Raw genomic sequence first — 12,268 nt, forward strand, 5'->3', positions numbered from 1 at the left:
AAAGAACTGTAATTATCAGGGTTCCTTTCAGTGGGGCGCAGCTTCCTGCTGGCATAGGAGATCACTCTTTCTTTCCCATTCTGTACCTGCGACAATACTGCTCCTAGTCCCATGTTGCTGGCATCTGTGTACAGCACAAAGGGTTTGTCATAATCTGGGTAGGCCAGAACTTCGTCTCCTGTGAGAGCCATCTTCAATCTGGTGAAGGACCTTTCCAACTCTTCAGTCCATTCAAAGGTGGAATTTTACTGTTTGGTCTTCTTGGACTGCCCCACCAGGAGATTTTGCATAGGGGTAGCTATTTCAGTAAAGCCCTTGATGAATCTTCGGTAGTAGCCTACCAGTCCAAGGAATTGGCGTACTTCATGAAGGTTGCTGGGCTTCGGCCAGTCCCGGATGACTGTGACCTTGTCAGGATCTGGTGCCACACCTTCTGCACTGACCACATGACCGAGGTACTGCACCTTGGGCTTCAGGAGGTGGCACTTGGAGGGCTTCACCTTCAGGCCAAAATTGGACAAAGCTTCAAACACTTCAGCCAGGTGCTCCAGATGATCTTCATAGGTTTTGGAGAAAACAATGACATCATCCAGGTACAACAGGACTGTCTCAAAGTTCATGTGTCCCAGACAGCACTCCATCAGTTGTTGAAATGTTCCTGGAGCAGTGCAGAGCCCAAATGGCATATAATTGAACTCACAGAGACCCATTGGAATGGTAAATGCTGTTTTCTCCTTGTCTGCCTCTGCCACGGGAACCTGCCAATACCCCCTAGAGAGATCTAAGGTGGAAAAATAATTAGCAGTTTTAAGTGTAGCCAATGATTCCTCAATTCTAGGTAATGGGTAGGCATCTTTATGTGTAATGCTGTTAATTTTCCTGTAATCAACACACATTCTCATTGTACCATCCTTTTTCTTTATAAACACTATTGGAGCTGCCCAGGGGCTACAACTGTCTCTGATGACCCCTGTCTCCTTCATCTCTCTCAACATACTCTTAGCACACTGGTATTGTGTTGGGGGTATAGGTCTGTACCTCTCCTTTATGGTCTCCAGTGGGGATATGATGTTGAACCCCTTTTGCCTGCCCAAAATCTAGTGGGTGTTTGCTGAATACCCGCTCATACTCTTGTGTCACTCTGTAAACCCCATTTTTCTGGTATGAAGGTGTAGAGTCAGTTCCCACCTGCAGTTGCTGACACCACTCATCTGGCTGCTTCACAGAGCCATTGTCCCCCACCTGATCGGATGAGACCAAGGGTTCTGCTGCCTGCAAAGAGTTGTTATTAACGGTGAGCAGCTTAGCAACTGTGGCGTACCGAGGTATTGAGGCTTCCTCTTCCCACAATTCAAAAGGCGTACAGGTACTCTCCCTTTTCGTACATCAACCACTCCTCTGGCTGTTAGGACAATGGGCCTGCTCTCGGAGTATACTGGTTCTACCAATGCCTGGTAATCTCTCCCTCTAAGACCTATAGCTGCCTGACACCAAACCAACATTTCACATCTGGGGGGTATTGCAATGGGAAAAGCATCACTCACTCTGACGCTGCCAATCTCTCCGCCAGAGAGTTCTACCTGTTGCCTTTGCATCAGGGCTCGGATCTCCTTCTGCAGGATTCGTTGCTCTCCGGAACCAGCAGTCTTAGCCACCTGTTGCAACAAGACAATAACCTCGGACAGACAGTTTTCAATTACATTTGTACCAAGAGTCATCATGGGATTGCATTCACGTCGGTCAATATCAACAACTATTAAACCTTGAGACTTTAGCTCTACCCGCCCCACTTTGACAGTAATTTCTTTACATCCTATCTGCGGTAAACACTGACCATTACTAGCAACTACTGTCAGTTCGTCAGTTGGGCCACGGGTAAGTTCTGAATCAGCCCAATACCTCTTGTACAGAATGTACGGCATCGTGGTCACCTGGGAGCCAGTGTCCAGCAAAGCGTTCATGAGGATGCCGTCAATCACCACAGGAAGGATTGGTCTCCCTCCCACATACTTGGCTCTCCAGTTCTTTGGGCAGGGGGATCCTATTCCTGGGGGTTGGCCCTCTGCCCCAGGGGTTGCTCGTTTAAAGGACAATATCTTGCAAGATGACCGGCTTTGTAGCAGCGACGACAGATGGGACGTCCATCCTGGTCATAGCGATCGTTGTTCCTCCCTCGAAGTGGCGGGGCTCTCCTCCTCCGGAGCCACGGGACATCCTCTGGACTGGAAGCAAGCTGGATCATTTCTTTGGAGGACACCTGTAGGGACTGCACAATTTTAGTAAGTGCAGCCATCCCTTTGGTCAGCTCCTGGACTTGAAGACGCAGCTCCTCAGTTGGATCTTTATCCAGAGTCTGTGCATCAGCCTCCACAGGGATGGAAGGAAAAGATATTGCTTCCTGATGGTAGGTGATCGCTGGGCGCTTAGGGGGCGCTGGACGGCTATCAGTGGACTCCTGCAGTACCCGAATAGCCCTGTCCTTAAAATCAGCAAATTCCAGATCAAGGTTTTGCAGGGTTATAATACGCAACTGTCCTCTGTGGGTACTGGATAGGAGTCCGTCAATGAACTGCTCCTTTAACAGTTTATCTTCCTCCTTCACACTATCAGGATCAACTTGCTTAACTGCTCGCAGCTCCTCCTGCAGGTTTAGAGCATAGTCCCTGATACGGTCCTGCGCCTTCTGTTTACAGCCAAAGAACCTCATCTTGATTTCAGCTGCAGTGCAGGTGTCAAAGGTGCTCCTCAGCTTGGCCAGGATCTTTGCAACAGTCTCTTTATCAGTGTCCTGCCAGGCTTTCACCTCTCTCTGTGATGCACCCGTTAGCTGTCCAATCAGGATATTCACTTTCTGGCTTTCAGACAGAGGGTATACTTTAAACAAACTGCACAGTCTCTCTTTAAATTCACTCAGGGAATGCGACTCACCCGAGTACTGCGGTAGCCAGGCCGCTCCCGGTATATAGGGCATAGACAGCGGCATTATGGAGACCGCTGTGGCAGACGTTCCTCCTGGCGCTACTGAGGGGTTGACAACGGCACCTGCCGCTGCATCGCCGTTTGGCACGGACATCGTCCCCCCTAGTTAACGTTAGCCAGGGCCGGGGGTTATGTGAGCTCACCGGCGGCTGCTTCACAGGCCGGATGCTCCGGGCTGTAGGCCTCAGCTCCTCCTTCTCTCGCGCGCTGTCCTCTCTTCCCGCGTGGCACTTCGCTTCTTCATGCTCTGCGGCAGGCTCCGCCCACGAAGGCCTGCCTCTTTCTTCCCACGCGCGCCAAGCAGTGCGGTAATGGCGGCTATTGGCGTCAATTTCACAAACACAGTCTTTTTGCACAAACACAGTCAGCCAGTGTCAGTGGGATGTTCCACAGCAGCGGTGACCTGGACCGTGGCCCTGGGCGCCCAAGCAATGGGGGAATGTAGTTAAAGGAATGGAATAGTTCGTGACGCCACCTGTGGTGCTTGGCAAGGGAGATGTTAAGCCGACGCTGCAGACAGATCCGCTGGGACTGATGGTATGGTGCAGCACAGATGTAATAGCTCCCCGCAGGTGAAGCTATAGTCCCAGGGCAGTGTAGATGTGGTTGGCACGGGGATGTAGCAGTGCCGGAAAGGTAGGAAGCAGACAAGACACAGCGGGGTGCAATTTCTGTACCTTTACTTGATAACTGCAGTCCAGGGTCCTGATTACAGATGGTAACGGAGCAGGCTAGTCTGGAAGCAATTCAGGGAGTCTCTCTCAGCAGACGGGCTGTGCAGTCTCCTTCCTAACGCTTGTTTGAATGAAGTACTCCAGTACTAAGTTACTCTGAAGTTCCTCCTGTCAGATGTTCCCAACAATTCTACTCGTATGGCAGACAGCTGTAGCCTCTCTCGAGGACTCCCTTCTCCTGAGTCCTGGCTCTCTATTCAGTTGCTGTTGTGCCCCAAGTCTTAGATGGGAGTAGGGCATTTGCAGCCTCCTACTCATCTGGTATCTGCTGTAGGACTGTTAGTATCCGAACAGCCGTGGAGACTAGGCTCAAGTTCTTGCGCTCTCACTGTGAGGGAGCTCTCCTTTCCTAGCTCAACCTCCAGCAGCTCTCTACACGTCTGCACACTTCACCCTCCGCAGACTAACTCCCTACTCCTTCCTCCTGGCCCTCAAAAAGCACTCCTCCCCTTAATCCTGGTTCAAAGTTCCCCCTGCTGGCCTGGAGTGGAACTGTGCTGCATGTATGGATTGACTGTGAGAGAGACCCATCATTGCCTCCAAGCCTGGCATTACCCTCCCCTGGAGGAAGGCAAAGCCACTGTGGCGACCATACTCCTGGGGGCGCCACATATACAAACCTTGTACTTTGTCATACACCAGCCAATTGCAGCCTGTTACATTGAGGTGTAATCTATAGTGGGCCTGAGATAATAGTTAAGCCTCCTAAAATCTCTAGGGAGCTTCCAATTCTCCCCAATACTATATACACACCTTGTAATTAGTCATACAGCAGCCAATTTCAGCCTGTTAAATTGAGGTGTAATCTATAGTGGGCCTGAGAAAATAGTTCAGCCTCCTAAAATCACTAGGGAGCTTCCAATTCTCCCCAATACTATATACACACCTTGTACTTTCTCATACACCAGCCACTTTCAGCCTGTTAAATTGAGGTGTAATCTATAGTGGGCCTGAGATAATAGTTCAGCCTCCTAAAATCTCTAGGGAGCTTCCAATTCTCCCCAATACTATATACACATCTTGTACTTTGTCATACATCAGCCAATTTCAGCCTGTTACATTGAGGTGTAATCTATGGTGGGCCTGAGATAATAGTTCAGCCTCCTAAAATCTCTAGGGAGCTTCCAATTCTCCCCAATACTATATACACACCTTGTACTTTCTCATACACCTGCCAATTTCAGTCTGTTACATTGAGGTGTAATCTATAGTGGGCCTGAGATAATAGTTCAGCCTCCTAAAATCACTAGGGAGCTTCCAATTCTCCCCAATACTATATACACACCTTGTAATTAGTCATACAGCAGCCAATTTCAGCCTGTTAAATTGAGGTGTAATCTATAGTGGGCCTGAGAAAATAGTTCAGCCTCCTAAAATCACTAGGGAGCTTCCAATTCTCCCCAATACTATATACACACCTTGTACTTTCTCATACACCAGCCACTTTCAGCCTGTTAAATTGAGGTGTAATCTATAGTGGGCCTGAGATAATAGTTCAGCCTCCTAAAATCTCTAGGGAGCTTCCAATTCTCCCCAATACTATATACACATCTTGTACTTTGTCATACATCAGCCAATTTCAGCCTGTTACATTGAGGTGTAATCTATGGTGGGCCTGAGATAATAGTTCAGCCTCCTAAAATCTCTAGGGAGCTTCCAATTCTCCCCAATACTATATACACACTGTCATGATACCAGTGCTGGGTGACCGGCACTTCTGGGGTTAATGTTCTGATTTCTTACCTGCACACCTGGGACCTATTATGGTGGCCTCTCATTGGTTCTGGGGAGGCTTCTTATAGCCTCAGGAAGCTCCCATCCCCCGTCAGTTATACTTTCGCCCTTGGCATTGTGTGGTGACCCCTGAGTGTGTTAGTGCTGTGTTCTGGTTGCTTGATTCTCTGTGTATCACTCGGTCTGTTCTCTGGATATTGCTTTGGATTCTGTTTGATACCTTCTACGTCCTTTTGGTTTTTGATCCCTGCTTGGCCCTGACTATCCGTTCTGTCTCATCCCTGGTACTGTACTGATATCTTGTGTACGACCTTTGGCTTTGTCTGAGCTTCCGTCTGTTTATCCCTCCTGTACCTCGCTTGCCTGTATTGTGGTTGACCTCTGCTTTGCCTGACTCTGAGTTTTCTACCTTCTCTGAAAGCAGGATGCTAAGCCCTGCCCCCTTGCAGTCACATGACCGTTCACATGACCTTAAGTCCTATGCCGGCTTGCTAAACTTCTACATTCAGGTCCTGTGCATCTTTATTTTCCGGCTGTTCTTGTCCCCAGGGGTTCCTATGGTGCGGGTGAGTCCCTGCTTAGCGGAGGCTGTACGCCGGTGCTGTCAGGACCCTGACACACACCTTGTACTTTCTCATACACCAGCCAATTTCAGCCTGTTAAATTGAGGTGTAATCTATAGTGGGCCTGAGATAGTAGTTCAGCCTCCTAAAATCTCTAGGGAGCTTCCAATTCTTCCCAATACTATATATACACCTTGTACTTTGTCATACACCAGTCAATTTCAGCCTGTTACATTGAGGTGTAATCTATAGTGGGCCTGAGATAATACTTCAAAAATATGCAAAACACAAGCCGCGGAGACACCATCACATGTTTCTCAACGCAAGCAATGACTAGCCAGGTCTTTCCCCGGGAAGGAAAAACCACGGGAAGGGCAGTCTCCAATGAAGGAAACCACCTATGCCAAAACATAGTATCCATCCACAGACAGCTGTTTCTGAGTATTGCCCCTCATGAGTGTGGAGTAGGAAACTGGCCAGTAGGAGCAATGCCTAGTAGAAGACTGAAAAATGAGGATGAATGAACTCATGGAGATACACATCAAGATAATAATAGAGATAATCCAGAGATAATAGTTCAGCCTCCTAAAATCTATAGGGAGATTCAAATTCTCCCCAATACTATATACACCGTGTACCTTGTTTTACAGTACCATATAGCAGGTGGTATTTTGGGTACATTTTTCCAAAAATGAGGAAGTATGGTGGAAGAGGCCGTGGAAGTGGGCGGGGGTTGCCAGCTGGTACTGATGGTGATGGGGGTGGTGGTGCATCTCCTGGTAGTGGCAAAAGCACAATAGCACCTAAGGCAAAAGGTGTTGAGCCTGCATCATCTTCTGGCTCCACAAGGCCTCGAAGGCTCCCTTTTCTGGGAGTAGGTAAACCGCTTTTAAAGCCGGAGCTTCAGGAACAAGTTTTGGCTTACATTGCTGACACAGCCTCCAGCTCTATCGCCTCCTCTTCTGAAGTTTCAAAAAATAAAAGCACTGAGTCGTCAGTGGAGGCACCTGGTCAGGAACAACACCTTTCCTTGTGTCCTTCACCCCTACAAAAAGTGAAGGATGTGGCAGGCCACACTACAAATTACTCTATGGAGCTCTTTTCACATACCATGCCTGGGTTATCAAGTCAAATCGTGAATTCCCCAGTCCAAGATGAATTGGACATGGAGTGCACTGACGCACAGCCACTGCTAGATTTTTCTGCTGGTACATTCACTCAGAGCACTACATTGTCCTCGCAGTGTACTGAGTCAGAATCTGACCCTGATTAAACTCAGGTGCCACTTCCCGCATACTATACCACCTTACACGGTGACACAGAGGAAGGTGCACATGAAATTGAAGAGGAGGTGATGGATGACCCAGTTGTTGACCCAGATTGGCATCCATTGGGGGAAGAGGGTGCCGCTGCCAATAGCTCAGAAGAGGAGGAGGATCTGCAGCAGGCATCGACATCGCAACAGCTGTTATCTGGCAGGCCCGTAGCAGTCCAAAAACGGGTTACAAAAACCCAAAGAGTTGCAGGACAGCTTGGCCAGACGGTCAAATTAGCACCGCGTGCAAGGCCTCAAAATGTCTTCCATAATAGGAAGAGTGCAGTGTGGCACTTTTTTGAATAAAATCCTAATGATCAGGCAAAGATTATCTGTAAGAAGTGCGCAAAGACCTTTAGCCGAGGGAAAAATCTGAGAAATTTGTATACCAGTTGCATGCTTAGACATTTAACCACCATGCACTTGCAAGCGTGGACAGACTACCAAACCTCATGTACCACATGTGTACATGCTCCGAATGAAGGTAGTCAGTAACGCAACATCGCTTCCCCCACTGTAAGCCCACCGGTTAGCACACCACCAGCAGCAAATGTTGAGGTGTCGTCGCAAGGCCAAAGCAGTCAGGGAATCACAATTTTATTGCTACGAAAGACTGAATCTAGGCCATCAGCAAGACCACCAACACCATCACCAACCCTCTCTCAGTCCGCCATGTCCAACGCTAGTTCCACCATATGCAGCTCTCAAGTCCAGCTCACCCTACCAGAGACTCTGAGTAGGACAAGAAAGTACTCAACCTCTTATACATCCGTGTACACAGTGTTTGAACGGCCATATTGCCAAACTAATCTTGTTAGAGATTATGCCCTACCGGTTGGTTGAAAGCGAAGCTTTCCGCGAGCTCATGGCCTACGCAGTACCACGCTATGACCTACCCATTCGGCACTTCATTTCTCGAAAAGCCATCCCAGCCCTCCACCTGCATGTGAAAGACCGCATTGTCCATGCACTCAAGCAATCAGTGAGTGGAAAGGTGCACCTCACAACAGATGCATGGTCCAGTAGGCATGGCCAGGGTCGTTACATGTCCATCACTGCGCACTGGGTTAATGTGGTGGATACAGGGTCCACAGGGGACAGCGGCGGTGGGACTGTGCTGCCTAGCCCACGGTATAGGAAACAGTTGGCTGTAGGCGTTCGACCCTCCTCCTCCTCCTCCAGAAGCGAAAGCTCATCCACAGAGCGCAGTCGCACGAGCAATCCATCCGCAGCTGCCAGTGTTGCACACGAGGTGTCCCACTATCGAACAGCTAGTGGTAAGCTTCAGCAGGCTGTGTTGAAGATGATGTGTTTGGGTGACAACAGACACACCGCGGCGGTACTGGCCGACTACTTGCAGCGACAAACTGAGTCATGGTCTACATCAAGTCTACATCTTGAGGCAGTCAAGGTAGTTAGTGATAACGGCCAGAATTTTGTGGCAGCCATAGCCCTTTCAAGACTCAGACACATACCTTGCCTGGCTCACACCTTGAACTTGGTGGTGCAGTGCTTCCTCAATAATTATCCGGAGTTAACAGCCCTGCTCCATAAGGTGCGAAGACTGTGCTCGCACATCCGCCGGTCGCCCGTACACTCCATTCGTATGCAGAAGCAGCAGCGGTTGCTCCACCTTCCCAAGCACCGCCTAATTATCGACCTTGCAACAAGATGGAACTCCACCCTGCACATGGTTCAGAGGCTGTGCGAACAGAGGCAGGCTGTAATGCATTTGTGGGAGGATACACGGGCAGGCAGTTTGAAGGCAGACATGGAGTTGTCTGGTGTGCAGAGGTCGAAGCTGAAATAACTCTGTAAAGTCCTTCAGTGTTTTGAGGAATGCACATGGCTGGTAAGCGCAGACGACGCCATCATAAGCATGAGCATCCCACTTATGCGTCTGCTCATGCAAACTTTGATGCACATTAAGGAGCAGGCATCTGCAGCCGAGGAGGAAAAGGAGGAGGGAAGCCTTAATGACAGTCAGCCATTGTCTGCTCAGGGAACTCTCCTGGATGAGGTGGAGGAAGAAGAGGAAGAGGAGGAGGAGGAGGATGATGGGGATGATTATTTAGGGGAAGAGGATGCTTCTCAGGGGGCAAGAGAAAATGTTGGCGTGGCAAGGTCAGGTACATGGTTTGTGTGTGACTGGAGGGATGTTAATTTGCCAGAAAGTGCTCCTCCACCCAGCACTCGCAGTGCATCATTGACTCCTGGAACATTGGCCCACATGAATGATTATGCCTTGCAGATCCTAAAAAGGGACCCCCGCATTGCCAAAATGATGAACGATGACGACTACTGGTTGGCCAGCATCCTGGATCCACGCTATAAAGGCAAATTCCAAAACATCATGCCACAGGAGAACCTAGAGCTAATATTGGCTAACAAACAAGCAACTCTGGTAAACCATTTGTTTGAGGCATTCCCAGCACACAGCAGCGGTGATGGTTCTCCCACAAGCCGTAGGGGGCAACATGGAAGAGGTGTTTGTGGTGCACACAGCCGAAGTGGCGTTGGACACAGGGGTTTCATGACCTGGACTGATTTTTCAAGTACCGCTCACACGACTGGTAATACTGCATCGATTGAAAGTGACAGGAGACAGCAGTTGTCAACTATGGTTACAAACTACTTCTCCTCCCATATCGATGTTCTCCCTCACAGGTCATTCCCCTTTGACTATTGGGCCTGTAAACTGGACACCTGGCTTGAATTGGCACAATATGCCTTACAGGAGCTTGCTTGCCCTGCTGTTAGTGTGCTATCCGAAATGGTCTTCAGTGCTGCTGGATCAATCCTGACAGAAAAAAGGACCCGTCTGTCGGCCCAAAATGTTGATGATCTAGCCTTCATTAAAATGAACCATGCATGGGTTTCAAAGGATTTTGTCCCACCTTCCCCTGCTGACACGTAGATTGCCGGAAAAATGGATCGCTTTTGTCGTCCTCTTCCTCGGACTTTTCCAATTCCTCCATTTTCAGCTGCTGAATGTCCAACATCAACATATGCCATTTTTTCAACCTCCCTAACTGGGCTGCCTCCCCCCAGGGCCGGGGTCACCACCTGGCGCACGCACCCGTGCGCGTGCCGTTGCCCTGGACAGGTGGTTGGGCCCACCCTTGGGCGACGGCACTGGCACAGGGTCCCGCATAGTACAATCAAGTGTCTCTGGCGGTGGGGGTGCACACCCGCCGTCACACACAGCGGCGTACTATGAGGGGCCCTGTGCCAGTACCCCAACGAGTGGGCCCCCCCTGCTTGCTCAGGGCCTCAGCACTTGCAATATTTACCTCTCCCTGCTCCACCGCTGTGTAGTCTGGGCTGTTAAATCCTTCACTGGGACTGCCAATACAAATTTGGTGAACTGATAGATGATGGTTAAGACGTAGCTATGCCCTGTCCTGCTGGGCTCTATCTTCAGATGATCAAAGGCTTCCATTTGTTATGGACGTCAACTCACAATGAGATACAGTGGTGGTTTATCATCAGCTTTCACGGTTTTCCGACTCACAGACGTATGATATTCCTGCCCACATTTTTAAATGTGTCCTCTCATGCCAATCCTACGGCCTGTGGCTTCTGTCTTTTGCACTCCAAAGTTACCTGACAGATCTTGATAGGCAGTGAGGACAATGTTTACATCTCTCCCTGTGATCACAATTTGATGGAGATGAGTAACGGTGATGGGATCCACGGTACTGCGATACAGCAAACCTTTCTTCACAAGAACTGTTTTCACTGTCTCCACATACAAAGTAATTGAGGGTCAGCATCGCCTCTGAGAATTCTCCCGGGAGTTTTTCCATTGATTAGTAATTCCCAAATTTCTGCAATCACTCGACTTTCCGTCTGTACTTGTATCCATCTTGTTTCCTCTTGCGGAGAGTCTGGACTGTCTTACTGAGACGAAATATATATGAAGATTGAAAAATACCCCAACAGTGTATACTGGTGTACGCTTCGAATACATTACCCTTTTTCTACTTTTTAGATTCTTGTCTAATCCATACAGAGGCTGTGAGTGTCTTTATCGGACTACGGAAATATACACGGAGATTTTTAATGTTTAAACTATGCTATATATACCTGGTATCCAGTGATACTGTACCCTTTCTCAACTTTCTACAATCTTGTCGAATCTATACTGGGCCTGAGACCGTTTGAGTCTGCCTCCTGATATATAGACATCGATTTGTAATGTGTAAACTATGCTACATATATACCTGTTATCCGGTGATACTGTACCCTTTCTCAACTTTCTACAATCTTGTCAAATCCATACTGGGCCTGAGACCGTCTGAGTCTACCTCCTGATTAGAGATGAGCGGTGTTCGAGTCGACCTGTTGGCCAAGTTCAAATTCGAGCTGTTTTGGGCGGTGTTCGAGCCGTTCGTCAAACTCGACCACTTTGCTTAAAATTCGGCTGTTAGATGTTCCGTTCTAGAACGGTTCGTTCACCAAAAGCGTAACTTTATTTTCACATTAATAATGGTTTTAAATGTTAATAGACAGTTTCATGGCATAGTAGCGGTGTCTGGTAGCCAGCGGTGTAGTGCACCTGTCAAGGAGCTACACCGTGTGTTTCTAATAATTTTTTACTGCATCTTGTCCAGAAAATCCTTTTGGGCCTTGTAGCACAGAGGAGCCCACCTGTGAACCTAGCTATGCCGCCTGTTTATGAAAGAACCAGTTTTTGACTGCATTTAGCCCAGTTAATACTTTGGGCCTAGTAACAGTGTCTGCTACTCAGCAGAGGAGCCCACCCGTGAACCTAGCTATGCCGCCTGTTTATGAAAGAACCAGTTTTTGACTGCATTTAGCCCAGTCAATACTTTGGGCCTACTACCTGTGTCTACTGCTCAGCAGAGGAGCCCACCCGTGAACCTAGCTATGCCACCTGTTTATGTAAGCACTGTCTGCTACTCAGCAGAGTTTCCCAC

General features: G+C 48.7%; 1 protein-coding gene across 1 annotated transcript in view; it reads left to right on the top strand.

Annotated features, from left to right (window-relative positions):
- CHADL (chondroadherin like) overlaps positions 1-12,268 on the top strand; it is a 564,691-nt gene that overhangs the window by 145,946 nt on the left and 406,477 nt on the right. The gene's annotated exons all lie outside the window — the stretch shown is intronic.

The sequence above is a fragment of the Dendrobates tinctorius genome, unplaced genomic scaffold (assembly GCF_039654945.1).
Source record: "Dendrobates tinctorius isolate UK_male_01 unplaced genomic scaffold, ASM3965494v1 ptg000033l, whole genome shotgun sequence".
Taxonomy (NCBI): domain Eukaryota; kingdom Metazoa; phylum Chordata; class Amphibia; order Anura; family Dendrobatidae; genus Dendrobates; species Dendrobates tinctorius.